The sequence below is a fragment of the Gossypium arboreum genome, chromosome 6, assembly GCF_025698485.1.
Source record: "Gossypium arboreum isolate Shixiya-1 chromosome 6, ASM2569848v2, whole genome shotgun sequence".
Classification (NCBI taxonomy): domain Eukaryota; kingdom Viridiplantae; phylum Streptophyta; class Magnoliopsida; order Malvales; family Malvaceae; genus Gossypium; species Gossypium arboreum.
In genome coordinates, this window is record NC_069075.1 from 93,247,143 (window position 1) to 93,258,510 (window position 11,368).

The 11,368-nt window shown below is 33.0% G+C and overlaps 1 non-coding gene across 1 annotated transcript; it reads left to right on the top strand.

The window, feature by feature from the left end:
- Positions 1-1,886: 1,886 nt before the first annotated feature.
- LOC128294469 (small nucleolar RNA R71) lies at positions 1,887-1,992 on the top strand. The gene has a single exon (XR_008284779.1). It is a non-coding gene; the product is annotated as a small nucleolar RNA R71 (small nucleolar RNA).
- Positions 1,993-11,368: the final 9,376 nt, after the last annotated feature.

The following is an 11,368-nucleotide window of genomic DNA, read 5'->3' on the forward strand; positions in this document are numbered from 1 at the left end:
CATGCGAACAAAAGACCACGGCAGGGCTTTGGCAATGTATGTGTAAGACCATAGTTGAATTATGGCATCAGAAAAATCGATGAATTTGTATCGTAAGCACTTATAAACCAGAGCAATTTGATAAGAGTATTTATGAGAAATAGAAATGTATCGGTACATGTATGTACGGAAAACTATTCAAGTATTGAAATAGATGAAGTTGAGAACTCACGAATGAGGATATGAATAAATTTTATGTTAGCTCATGAATTGATGCTTTAAATGTTGATGATATGATCTATTTTGAATTGCTATATGAATGTTATGAGTATTTCATGTTCACATACAAACTTGCTTACTTTGTTTAATTTTTGATGTTTAATAGTTCTGCAAAGCTAGCTCAGATTCGGGGATCGTCAGAGACTTCATCGCACTATCGATCATCTATTTTGGTAATTTTGAAGTTATGTATATATGGTGTATGGCATGTATAGACTTGAGTCATTTTGGTGTCATTTTGGTAGGTTTGATGGATATGTATTTTGGTCATTTGAGTTGGCGTAAAATGATGAACTTGTTGATGCTTATGAATGTGTAAATAGTTCTACTTTTAATGTTTGGTAGTAGACCTATAATGAATGAAAGGTATTGAAGTGGTTATGCATGTTTGGATTAGTTTTTGCTAAATGAATTATACATGTGAATTATGCTTAGGAAAACAAATTAAATTGTTTGGTATTTGAATAGGTAAATGATTTGGAATTGAGTATTGAATTTAGTTGAAATGGATATGGTATGATTATGTATTGGTTGATGACTTTCAGCTACATAATTGTGTCTTAAAATGATAACATTTGAGCTTGTGTAAGTATATTCAAAAAAGGTGGCAAATTGGCTTTGCAAATGGCCTATTTTTGTCCACACAGGCAGAGATATGGACGTGTGTCCCCTGGAAATTGAATTGAATTCAGTATCCTCCACATGGTCTCACACACAGACGTGTGACTGGCCGTGTGGTATATGTCAGTATACTCTCCAGTTTTCACATGCCCTGGCACACTGGCATGTCCTCGACCGTGTGATGCAAGTCAGTATGTATGCACTGTTTTCACACGGCCTAAGACACGGGGGTGTCTACTAGCCGTGTGAGGCACATGGCCTATTCACACGGGCGTGTGACCCTTGTATGATTGAAAAATTTCTAAGTTTTTCAAAATTTTTGTATGTTATTGATTTAGTCCTGAACCACTTCTAAAGCATGATTAATGCCTCGTAGGCCCTTATAAGGGACAATGTGATTGTTTTGAATGATATATGAGAATGAAAGCTTGAGGTTAATAAATGTAAGCTAAATGTTGTATATTGTTCGGTAATGCCTCGTAACCCTACTTCGGCAATGGATACGGGTTAAGGGTGTTACAGTTACTCCAAGAGAATTTTGGGTGGTTTTGCCAAGATGGGTTATAAAAATTGGACTGTGGTCCTTGCCTAACTCAGTTTTGGTTCTACTTACCCATGTAGTACACGAATTCTAGATTTGATGGGCATTCTTCAAACAAGTTCCTTTCCCCACAATAAACACATGCTACATTTTCGAATTGATCCGGTGACTAAGCTACAAAATTATTAAACCCATTAGTACTAAAGTTTTTAAGCATGAGGATATCGAAGATACTTGAGATCTGAGTGAAGTGAGAGCATTTACTTTATGTATTTCTGTGACTCATCTTCTTGATGTTGCTCAATTGGTTGGCCATGGCTAATTGTAGTGATAAATTCTCTCAATGATTTCATAATCCTCATTAAAAAACTTAGTAAAGCGAACACCATTAGCAAAAGTGTCTACTACCATTCTCATGTGAGCATTGAGACCATTATAGAACGTCTCTAATTGAAGTCAATACAGGATTCCATGATGAGGGCATCTTCATAATAGTTCTTTAAATCTTTCTCACATCTCATACAAGGATTCGTCATCCATCTATTGGAAGGTAATGATCTCATTTCGCAACTTAGTATTCTTTCTAGGTGGGAAGTACTTCATAACGAAGCGTTCTGCTAACTCTTACCATGTGCTGATAGAATCTGGTGGTAATGAGTTCAAGCAGGCTTGAGCTTTGTCCCTTAGTGAATATGGGAACAAATTAATCATAGTGCATATTTGAGTACTCCAGCTAACTTGAAGGAATCACTCACCCCCATAAATAATCTAAGGTGAAAGTGAGGATCTCATGTCGATATTCTTCTAAATTGGCCCACTATTTGAAGCATCTAGAACATGATTGGATTCATCTCGAATTTTTATGCCTCGATTTCAGGTCTCCTAATACCCAAATTAAGCCCATGAAACAATGGCATGAGATATTGTCTTAAGGCTCGATCCTTATCTCCATTCCCTTGGTTTTGGTTCTCAAGGTTCATCTCTTCGGTCCTTCTCTGAGCTACTATTCTTCTTCTTTGTCGGAAAGTCCTTTCTATTTCAGGATCTACGATGGGTAAGTTGATAATTTTATCAATACTCATAAACATCTAAAACAATCACAAAAAAAAAATTAAATCGAAATTAAACAGAAAAATAAAAAAATGCAAAATTAATAATTTTACAAATAATATCTTTAAAAATAGTCCCTGGAAACGTTAACAAAACTTGGAACAACAAAATGTGCAAGTGTACATAACCGCAATAAGTAATAAAGTGGCAAATAACGTCGAGTTATCGTACCCACAAGGACTACGAAAGAAATTATTCATGAAATGAAAAATTAAACAATTTGGTGTTTAAAAATATATTGGTTTAAAAAGGTTTTGTAAAAACTTAAAATCAACTAAGTAATTTAACTAAGAAAAAAATAAAAAGTAAAGATATTCCAATGCACGATTTCTAAAAGATGAGTTTAATCAATATGAAATAAATGTGTTAGATCAATTTTATTTTTAATTTAGAATAATTAAAGTTTTGTTCATGTTGTTATGAATAATTTCATGGCAACTCAGTAAATTATTAACTAATGCACATACTTACCTATTAGAACCTATTAATCTCTTGACCATATCTCTTTGTCAATTCAATCAGTTAATCGAATTTTAATAAGCAAGTAAAAGATTAAGTGAAGTAAAAATATATCTCTATATTGAAACAATTTAATCACAATAATCTTGCAAGTTATGCAAGGCTAATGTATTGTTTAATACCGTCGCTAATTTAATCCTCAGCTACCTTAGAAAATTGAACATGCACCAATTAAATATTGTGTCCAATAATTACAATTTCAACCCGTTTAAATAATTAATTCAATTGTTACCTTACAATTAAAATGCAAGCATAACATAAGCATGTTTTTATTTAATTGAACAATTTATTGAAACCTAATAACAACACAAACACATTTTTAATAATCTAAGTGAACAGAATGCAATTAATCTACCACAAAAGGAATTTAAGTCATTTTAAATGAAGAACAACACAAATATTAATGTTAATGATCAAAGCAAAACTTAAAACAAAGTTTAACAGAAGGGAACTAGAAGAACAAATCTCGGTGGTTTTTCGAAACTAGACTAGTACGCTCTTCTCTTACCTGCTTGTTTTGTTGATCCAAGGCCTTCACGAATACCCGATTGCTGCTACTCCAAGAGGCATGCAAGCTCTTTTTCAATATAGGAAATCAGCAAGGGAAGAAGGGAATTGAAAAGCAACTAGAAGGGAGAAAGATGTGAGAAGTGAGGGATGAGAAATGAGGGAGTGAATGGGGTTTTTATATGTGGAGATGGCTGCTAAAAATAGCAGCCATTTCCTCTTCCCTTGGCTAGCCATGCATGGCATGAGGGATGGTTTGACTTGAATTTGCTATTTTTAACTTGTGGCTAAAAATAACAAGCTTGGAAAGAGGAGGGATTTGAATGAAATTAATGGCAAGTTCAAGGGCTGATTTGTAATTATAAAAATCAACTAAAATAGCTGATTGGGTGTGCTACATGGGACAATTTGGGCTGCCAATTTCTTGGTGGATCAGTCCTCTTCACTTAGCACAATTGGACCCTATTTCTCTCTTCATCAAGCTTGTAATTAATTTTAACTCAATTTGTGTCGGGTTAAAATTAATTATAAAATATTTTCAACAATTATTATTGAACTGTCCATTGCTGGAGAAATAAGTAGCTTCAATCAGGGTCACTTGATAAAAGAATTACCTCAATGATTCAGGCTTCTCAAGGTGACTATCGAGCCAATTTTCACCCTTTATGCAAAATTGTCGAAAATAAATCAAATTTGTGTAAATTTATTATAAAAATAATTAAAAATCAATATGTTCATAAATTGAGTGCAATTTAATTATTTTTTAATTAAAATATGAATTTTGACAAAAATTACTATGAAACTGCATGAATTAAAGCTAAAAAGGAGCTGAAAAGTCTATATATTTTGTGTTTCCAGGTTGTCACACCCAAATCTGGATTACCCGAATTTTAGGCGTGTAGACAAGAATATGTTTATTATGGCACACTCCGGAAGTTAGTTTGCCAAATTATAGCATTTGAAAAATTAATGTTTTTGGCAAATTAAGTATCTATTAAAGGAAGTATATTAGGATTTGGTCTTCGATGTGTTCTTAAGTAAATGAAAGAGTTCAATAAAAAGGGAAAAGTAAGCTTTGTATAGGTAACCACCAAAGCTATATTATGCCTAGTTTGTTTAAATACTGTGAAGGGTTAGTCTTAGTAACCTAATTTGGTTATAAACCAACTAAACTGATTGGACAAATGACATATGAAAAATACTTTCATTTATGTTTCCTTTGGATTTTGTAGTCCATTATGAAAGGCATATTCTGAAATTTCAAGACACTTGTAAAGTTCCTCTAAACCAAAGTAGATATATATGTGTGAGAAAAGCTCGTGTGAAGGTTTTCCTCTTCCTTCAGAGTAATTCTTTAATTCTTTCTTTTTCTTAAGTACTAAAATTTTATTGTTGGGTACACTTCATATGTAAATTGGAAGCTAAGAATTCTTGGAAAATACAGAAGTGTTATATCTCTTGGTAAGTCTGACAACTTTGCATGTTAATAGTAAGAATATGAAGTCTATGGGTAGTAAGTGGAAGCAAAAAAATATACACACTTTTTCATGCCCTTTTTAACTCAAATTCATACAGTTTCGGTAAAATTTTTATAGAAAAATATATAAATTTATAAAATAATTATTTTGTACTTAAATTATTAACATAATGAATTCTAATTAAATTTATAATAAATTTTGATTATTTTCAACAGATTTGCACAAAGGGTGAAATTGGCTCGGTAAACATTGCTAGAAGTTCAAAATCGAGAAGCAATTGGAAGTATCAAGGCGAACTAATTTTTAGCCTAAGTCGGTTCAATTATGTGTATTAATTCATGATATAATTAATTTTATTTTATATCCAATTTAATTTCGAATAAATAAATTATTATTAATTAATTATTAAAAAGTGGTCTAGTTGAGCCGAACAGAATAAATAGAACCGACCAAGAAGTGGACAGCCCAAAACCGTCCATATGTTGATCCAAATCAGCTTATTGGCTGATTATTTACCTTGCAAGAGGCCCTTGAAGACTTGTTCAAGTTGCAAACAAACCCCTCCACAATTGGTTGCTTTATAAATTTGCCCCAAGCCTAAATTAGCAAAGTTGATAGTATCAACCTTGCCACATGTGTGGCCAGCCAAGGGAAGGCTCTTTGGCTGATAATTTTAGCTATTTTTAGCAGCCCTCTTCAGCTATAAAAACCCGCTTAGGTTGGTAATTTGAAACACATCTCAAGCATTCACATCTTTTCTCTCTTCTCTCCACTTTCTCTGTTCTTTTCCATTCCAAATTCCCTTGCTCTCTTGCCGATTTCTCCTCTTGGAAAAGGGGCATTCATCAGCCATTTGGAGCAGCAATTAAGTGTTCATAGCAGCCTTGGTTGACGAGGACAACGGAGAAGGAAGAACGGAGCAAACTAGTCAAGTCACAGAAAAACACCAAATTTGATTCTTGTTCCCTACCTCTTTAATTTTTGTTGTTGTTGATGAACATATCTATGAATATTTATGTTGTTGGAATGGTTAATTTAATCAATTTAGCTTGAATTTAATTCGTGTTATGTTGATTGCATTTTGTTTGCTAAAATTGTTAAAATTGTGTTTATGTTGTTATAGGCCTCGGTAAGATGCTTGATTAAGTAAAATCATGGCTAAGTTATTCTTGCATTACAATTGTGAAGTAGCTAATGAATTAATTATTTAAACGGATTGAAATTGTAATTAATGGACACAGTACTTAATTAGTGCATGTTTAGTCATCTAAAGTTTAGGGTTAAATAAGCAACGGTATCTGACGATACATTTTCCTTGCATAACTTGCAAGATTATTGTGAAAAATCTATTTCAAGGTAGGGATACTTTGTTACCTCACGTAGTCTTTTATGTGCTTATTAGATTTAATTAATAATTTGAATTGCATAGGGATATGTACAAGAGATTATTTCGATTTAATAAGTATGTATGTGCAATAACATATTTGCCTATTAAAGATTTGTTTAATCGGTTGAATTGACATAGGGATATAGTGAAGAGATGAATGGATTTTTGCATGTGAGTATGTTCATAAGTTAGCAAATTATCGAGTTTCTGTGAATTTATTCGTAACAATATAAACATGAGTTTAATATTTCTAAGTTAAAAAATGTAATTGATCTAACACAATTATGTCATCTTGATTAAAATTGTATTTTGAAATCGTGCATTTGAGATTTATTTATTTAGTTTACTTAGTTTAAAATCTTAGTTTTTAATCACCCTCTTCAAACAAAATATTTTTCTTCACCTAACTGTTTTAAATAACATTCATAAATAATTCTTTTCACAGTCCCTGTGGGTACTATAACTTGACATTTACTTGTCACTTTATCACTTGTTGCGATTGTGTATACTTGCACATTTTCGTTGTTCCAGTAAGATACAATAAAAAACCTTGCATGGGGATTCTCTGTAGTTGAAATGTTAGTAATCTATCTGTAAATGAGTTTAATGGTGAATTCATGTTCTTTAAGCAATTGTTGCTGCTATTCGAACTGGACGTCTAAGTCTGAAGCTGGAAGTTGTTGTAAGTGAGTTTTAGGTAAATCTCTAATATTGACTCCTATAAGTTCTTTTTAAGTAATCTTATGTCAATGATGTTCCAGAAATAATAATGGGTACTTGAATAATTTTGAAAATAAGTATATATGTTTGAAATAGGTATTTGTGAGTCTAGAATATATTGAATTGTGTGTATGGGTGTATGTGATTTTGATCAGCAACTAAGAGTATGTGCTTGGAATGTATGTTGTGAGATATAATAATGTTGATATGTGTGAAGCATGTAATAAAGTATGCTTTGGATTAAGAAATGAGTTAGTCAATCTGAACGTGTGTTTACTTTGAATGTGTAATATATAATTGGTAAGTGTTTGGAAACTAGAGGTGAATCTGAGTGTGGTAAGGTTGAGTTGTAGGTTAATCACTGTGGTATACGATGTCCGATGAGATAGTAAACACAAATTCTGAAATTCAAGTTCTGAAGAAAGTCCATGGCCATGGCATATTTTGAAAAGGGCAAATAATCTACATTTATCGACTAGGGTTCTCTGCATGTCCAAAGGAGACAATAGGCAAACCTTACGTGATGTGAGTTTAAGAATATCCATATTGCAAACATGGCATTTATGGGGTGTCCGGGTGGCATTCTACTAGCCTTTGTGGTGTATTCTGATATGGCCTTTGTGGCATTCTATTAGCCTTTGGGTATATTCTAATATGGCCTTTTTGGCATTCTGTTAGCCTTTTTGGTATGCTGATATTGCCTTTGTGGCATTTTGTTAGCCTTTGGGTATATTCTAATTTGGCCTTTGTGGCATTCTGTTAACCTTTGTGGTATTCTAATATGGCCTCTGTGGCATTTTGTCAACTTTGCGATGTAATTTGTATGTCGCCTTTACGGTGTACTCTATTTGGCCTTAATGGCATATTCTGGTAAGTCTATGATAAGGATATGATTTGACTAAAGCTCTAATGTGAGAGGTCTTGTGATAAAATCAATTAAATTTTAAGAAAAGTTTTTGAAAAGAAGTATGATTCAACATGTTAGAAGAGGGTATTTGTCGTGGTTATCTCTCAGATTAGTACATGGGCATATTCAATGAAAAAGTCCGCCAATTTGAGTAACCATACTAATAAGGTGGACTTCTGGATCTTGATATTCATTGTATTGGCATAGCATTACCTCTTATTCCGGGTTTTCATGGAATCTGATCTGTTCATTATATGAGAATGCCTTAAGTTGAATTAAGGTATAATCTAAATTATAATTCGACTTAGTAAGATCAGTATGGATATATGCCAAAAGTATGAACAGTAAGTGGTAACCGCCAGGGATAGTGTATATGATTTTCTATTCAAGATTCGTTGTTGGAAGTTATTTGAAGAGAAAGAGAATGTAGTTTCAACTTTCAAGACCTAAAGTCAACCAAGTATTTTAATGAATAAGAATTCAGTATGAATTGTAAGTGGCGTGTAATTACGATAATGTGCAACTGGCAATGTAAAGGTATTAGCCAAAGATAGATGTGGAAAGTCCAAATATTCAAAATGAAAAACTTATAAAGAAAAGTTAAAAAGGTAAGTTGTGTTCATAACTCACTAATTTCCTTTGAACTTACTAGTGTTATATTTATGTTTTAGGTATTGCTACGTCAGTGCAAGTACTTGAGGAGACGATGCCAGGAATATGCCAAAGTAGTAGCCAGTGGGGATACTATGCATACAGTTGGTGTGTAGGAAGAATTGATGTCTAGAAAGACTACGCGTTTAGAGTCTGACTTATCACACTTATAAGTTGTAATAAAAAATGTAAATTAGCAAGACCGTTACAATATGTTATTGCAAATACTTCCCTTTTTCTTTTGATACGGAGTTTTTAATCAAATTATATAAGAAATGTCTCCAATAAAGAGTTTTTTTCAATTGTTTTGAGAATTTTTCTAAGATTTCTATTTAGTAATACCTAAAACCCGAACTAGGTGAACCAGGTCGGGTGAGGGCGTTACACAACTTATCTTACGAGGAATGTAACAGCCCGATTTTGGGCCTAGTCATACCAGTGGTTTTGGAACCACTATTTTGAAGTCGAAGAAATTATTTTAATATTATTTTATCCGTGATGGCATGATTATAAAAGTGCATGAAAAATTTGGTGAATAAATTTTAGCGTTTGAGAGCTCAATTGCGAAAAAGGACTAAATTGCATAAAGGATAAAAGTTCAATTTCACTTTATAGACATACCAAATAGCTAGAGAACCAAAATTAAGGGTTTTTAAGGAGCAAATAAGCCCTTATCTATGGCATGGCTGGCCATAGAGACAATGAGAGTTAAAAAGTCAAAAATGTAGTAGGGTTGGTATTTGATTACATGAGATATTTGAGTAAAATAAAAGAAAAGTTGTCATCTTTTTTCTCTTCTTCTCTAAACCACCGAAATTTCAGCCATGTTAGGGGTTTATGAGCTTCAAAATTTCAGCAACTTGCAACCCTCTCAAGTAAGTGATTTTGATGATATTTCTTGATGATTTTTGTACTTTTAGAACCCTTGTAGATGAGCTTTCAAATGAGGGGACTATTTTGCTAAAATGTTGAAAGCCTAGGGTTTTACCATGAAAGATTTCATGTTGTGTTCTGAAATTTTATGGAAGAAAATAAACCATGGTTGTGAAATAAACAACTTTTGTGAAAAGATTTCTCATGAAAACCCTAAAAAGGGTCATTTTGCGTAAGTTGTAGAATAGGTGATAAATGTATGATATAATGAGAATTTTGGGCTACTCCTAGTATAAAAAGTATTTGGCTAGGCATGGTTAATGAGAAAATGTGATAAAACTCGATTTTTGGGTCTAAGGGTAAAATGGACATTTTGTGAAAGTCTAAGGGCAAAATGGTCATTTTACCTAAGTATGAGTCTTACGTTGAATTAAATGATTTGTGTATTAAATAAGCTAATTTTTAGCATTTTAGATTAAGAGAAACGTAATTCGGGTCTTGACCAGGGAAAGAACAAAGTTTACGAGGATTAAGCTCATTCCCTTCATTTTGCACCAAGGTAAGTAAATATGTAAATAATGTGTCATTGTAGCTTACTTTTAAATGTTTTATTTTTATGGGGTGTCATAATCTTACTCAATACCATGAAAGTATAAATAATGCGATACAAGAGTAACTTACATTATGAACAAGTGCAACAACATTAGGTTAAATACGAAATAATGTTAAACCTCGGAAGTAATATGGGATACAAAAGGTGAGTCATGAGCAATTGAGTGGTCTGAACTCATTAGTTGAGTCTGAGTTCATGAGATAAGTGAAATATGTAATGTGGGCCTGGGTACGACTTTGTGTGCAAACTCTTGAGTAGCTCAATGAAAGCGCATTACATGACAAAGCTATGGGGTCTGGCTACTGACTTGGTAAAAAGACTCGTGAATAGCTCAATTATGCAAGTATTACAAAGTATGTGGTAGCCTTGGTTACTTGTATAGCTCTTAGGAGTAAACTATCCATGTATCCATTGGTATTTCCAAGTGTTCAATGGGTAACTCGATGAATGGGTTGGTGATAATTCCAATGAGGTATGTCAATAGAGAGAATGAACTTGAGTATTGTAAGGGTAATTACAGGTATGTATACTAAACTCTTTAATAAAACCATAGTATGCGATGAGATGTAGTAAGTATGTATAAAAGAAGTGAAGGGCAAGATTGTGAGCTTAAAATGATACATCATTTAAGTATGAGAAGCCATTGTTTGACGAATGTGTTTCTAATCACACTTATTTGCATATATGTACTTATTAAGCTCCCATGCTTACCCTCTTTCCTTTCCCTTTTCTTATAGTTTCGCCAAAATAATTCGAGAATCATCAACTACATCGGGGAAGCCAGTCACACTATCTTCGAAGCATTTGGTATAACTAGTTTTATTATTTTGAATATGGCATGTATAGGAACTATTGAATTTATTTTGGTGTCATATTGTTTTGGGGCCAAATGTGTTAGCTTGTTTTAGTATTTGACTTGTTTTGTATAAGGTCATGAAAATGATTAATTTTGAAAGTCATCATATGAATGCAAGATAGTCTTTCATGAATGTAAAATTGTTGGCATGGTTGAATATATGAAATGTATATAGGCCTTAGCTATGGTTGTTGGTATTATATTTTGTTTTAGGGTGGAATAGGGCTTGGTAAATAGCCTCATATTGTCCATATAGGTAGTCACACGGATGTGTGTCTAGGCCATGTGTGACACACAGTCAGCCCCATGGACGTGTTACATGGCCGT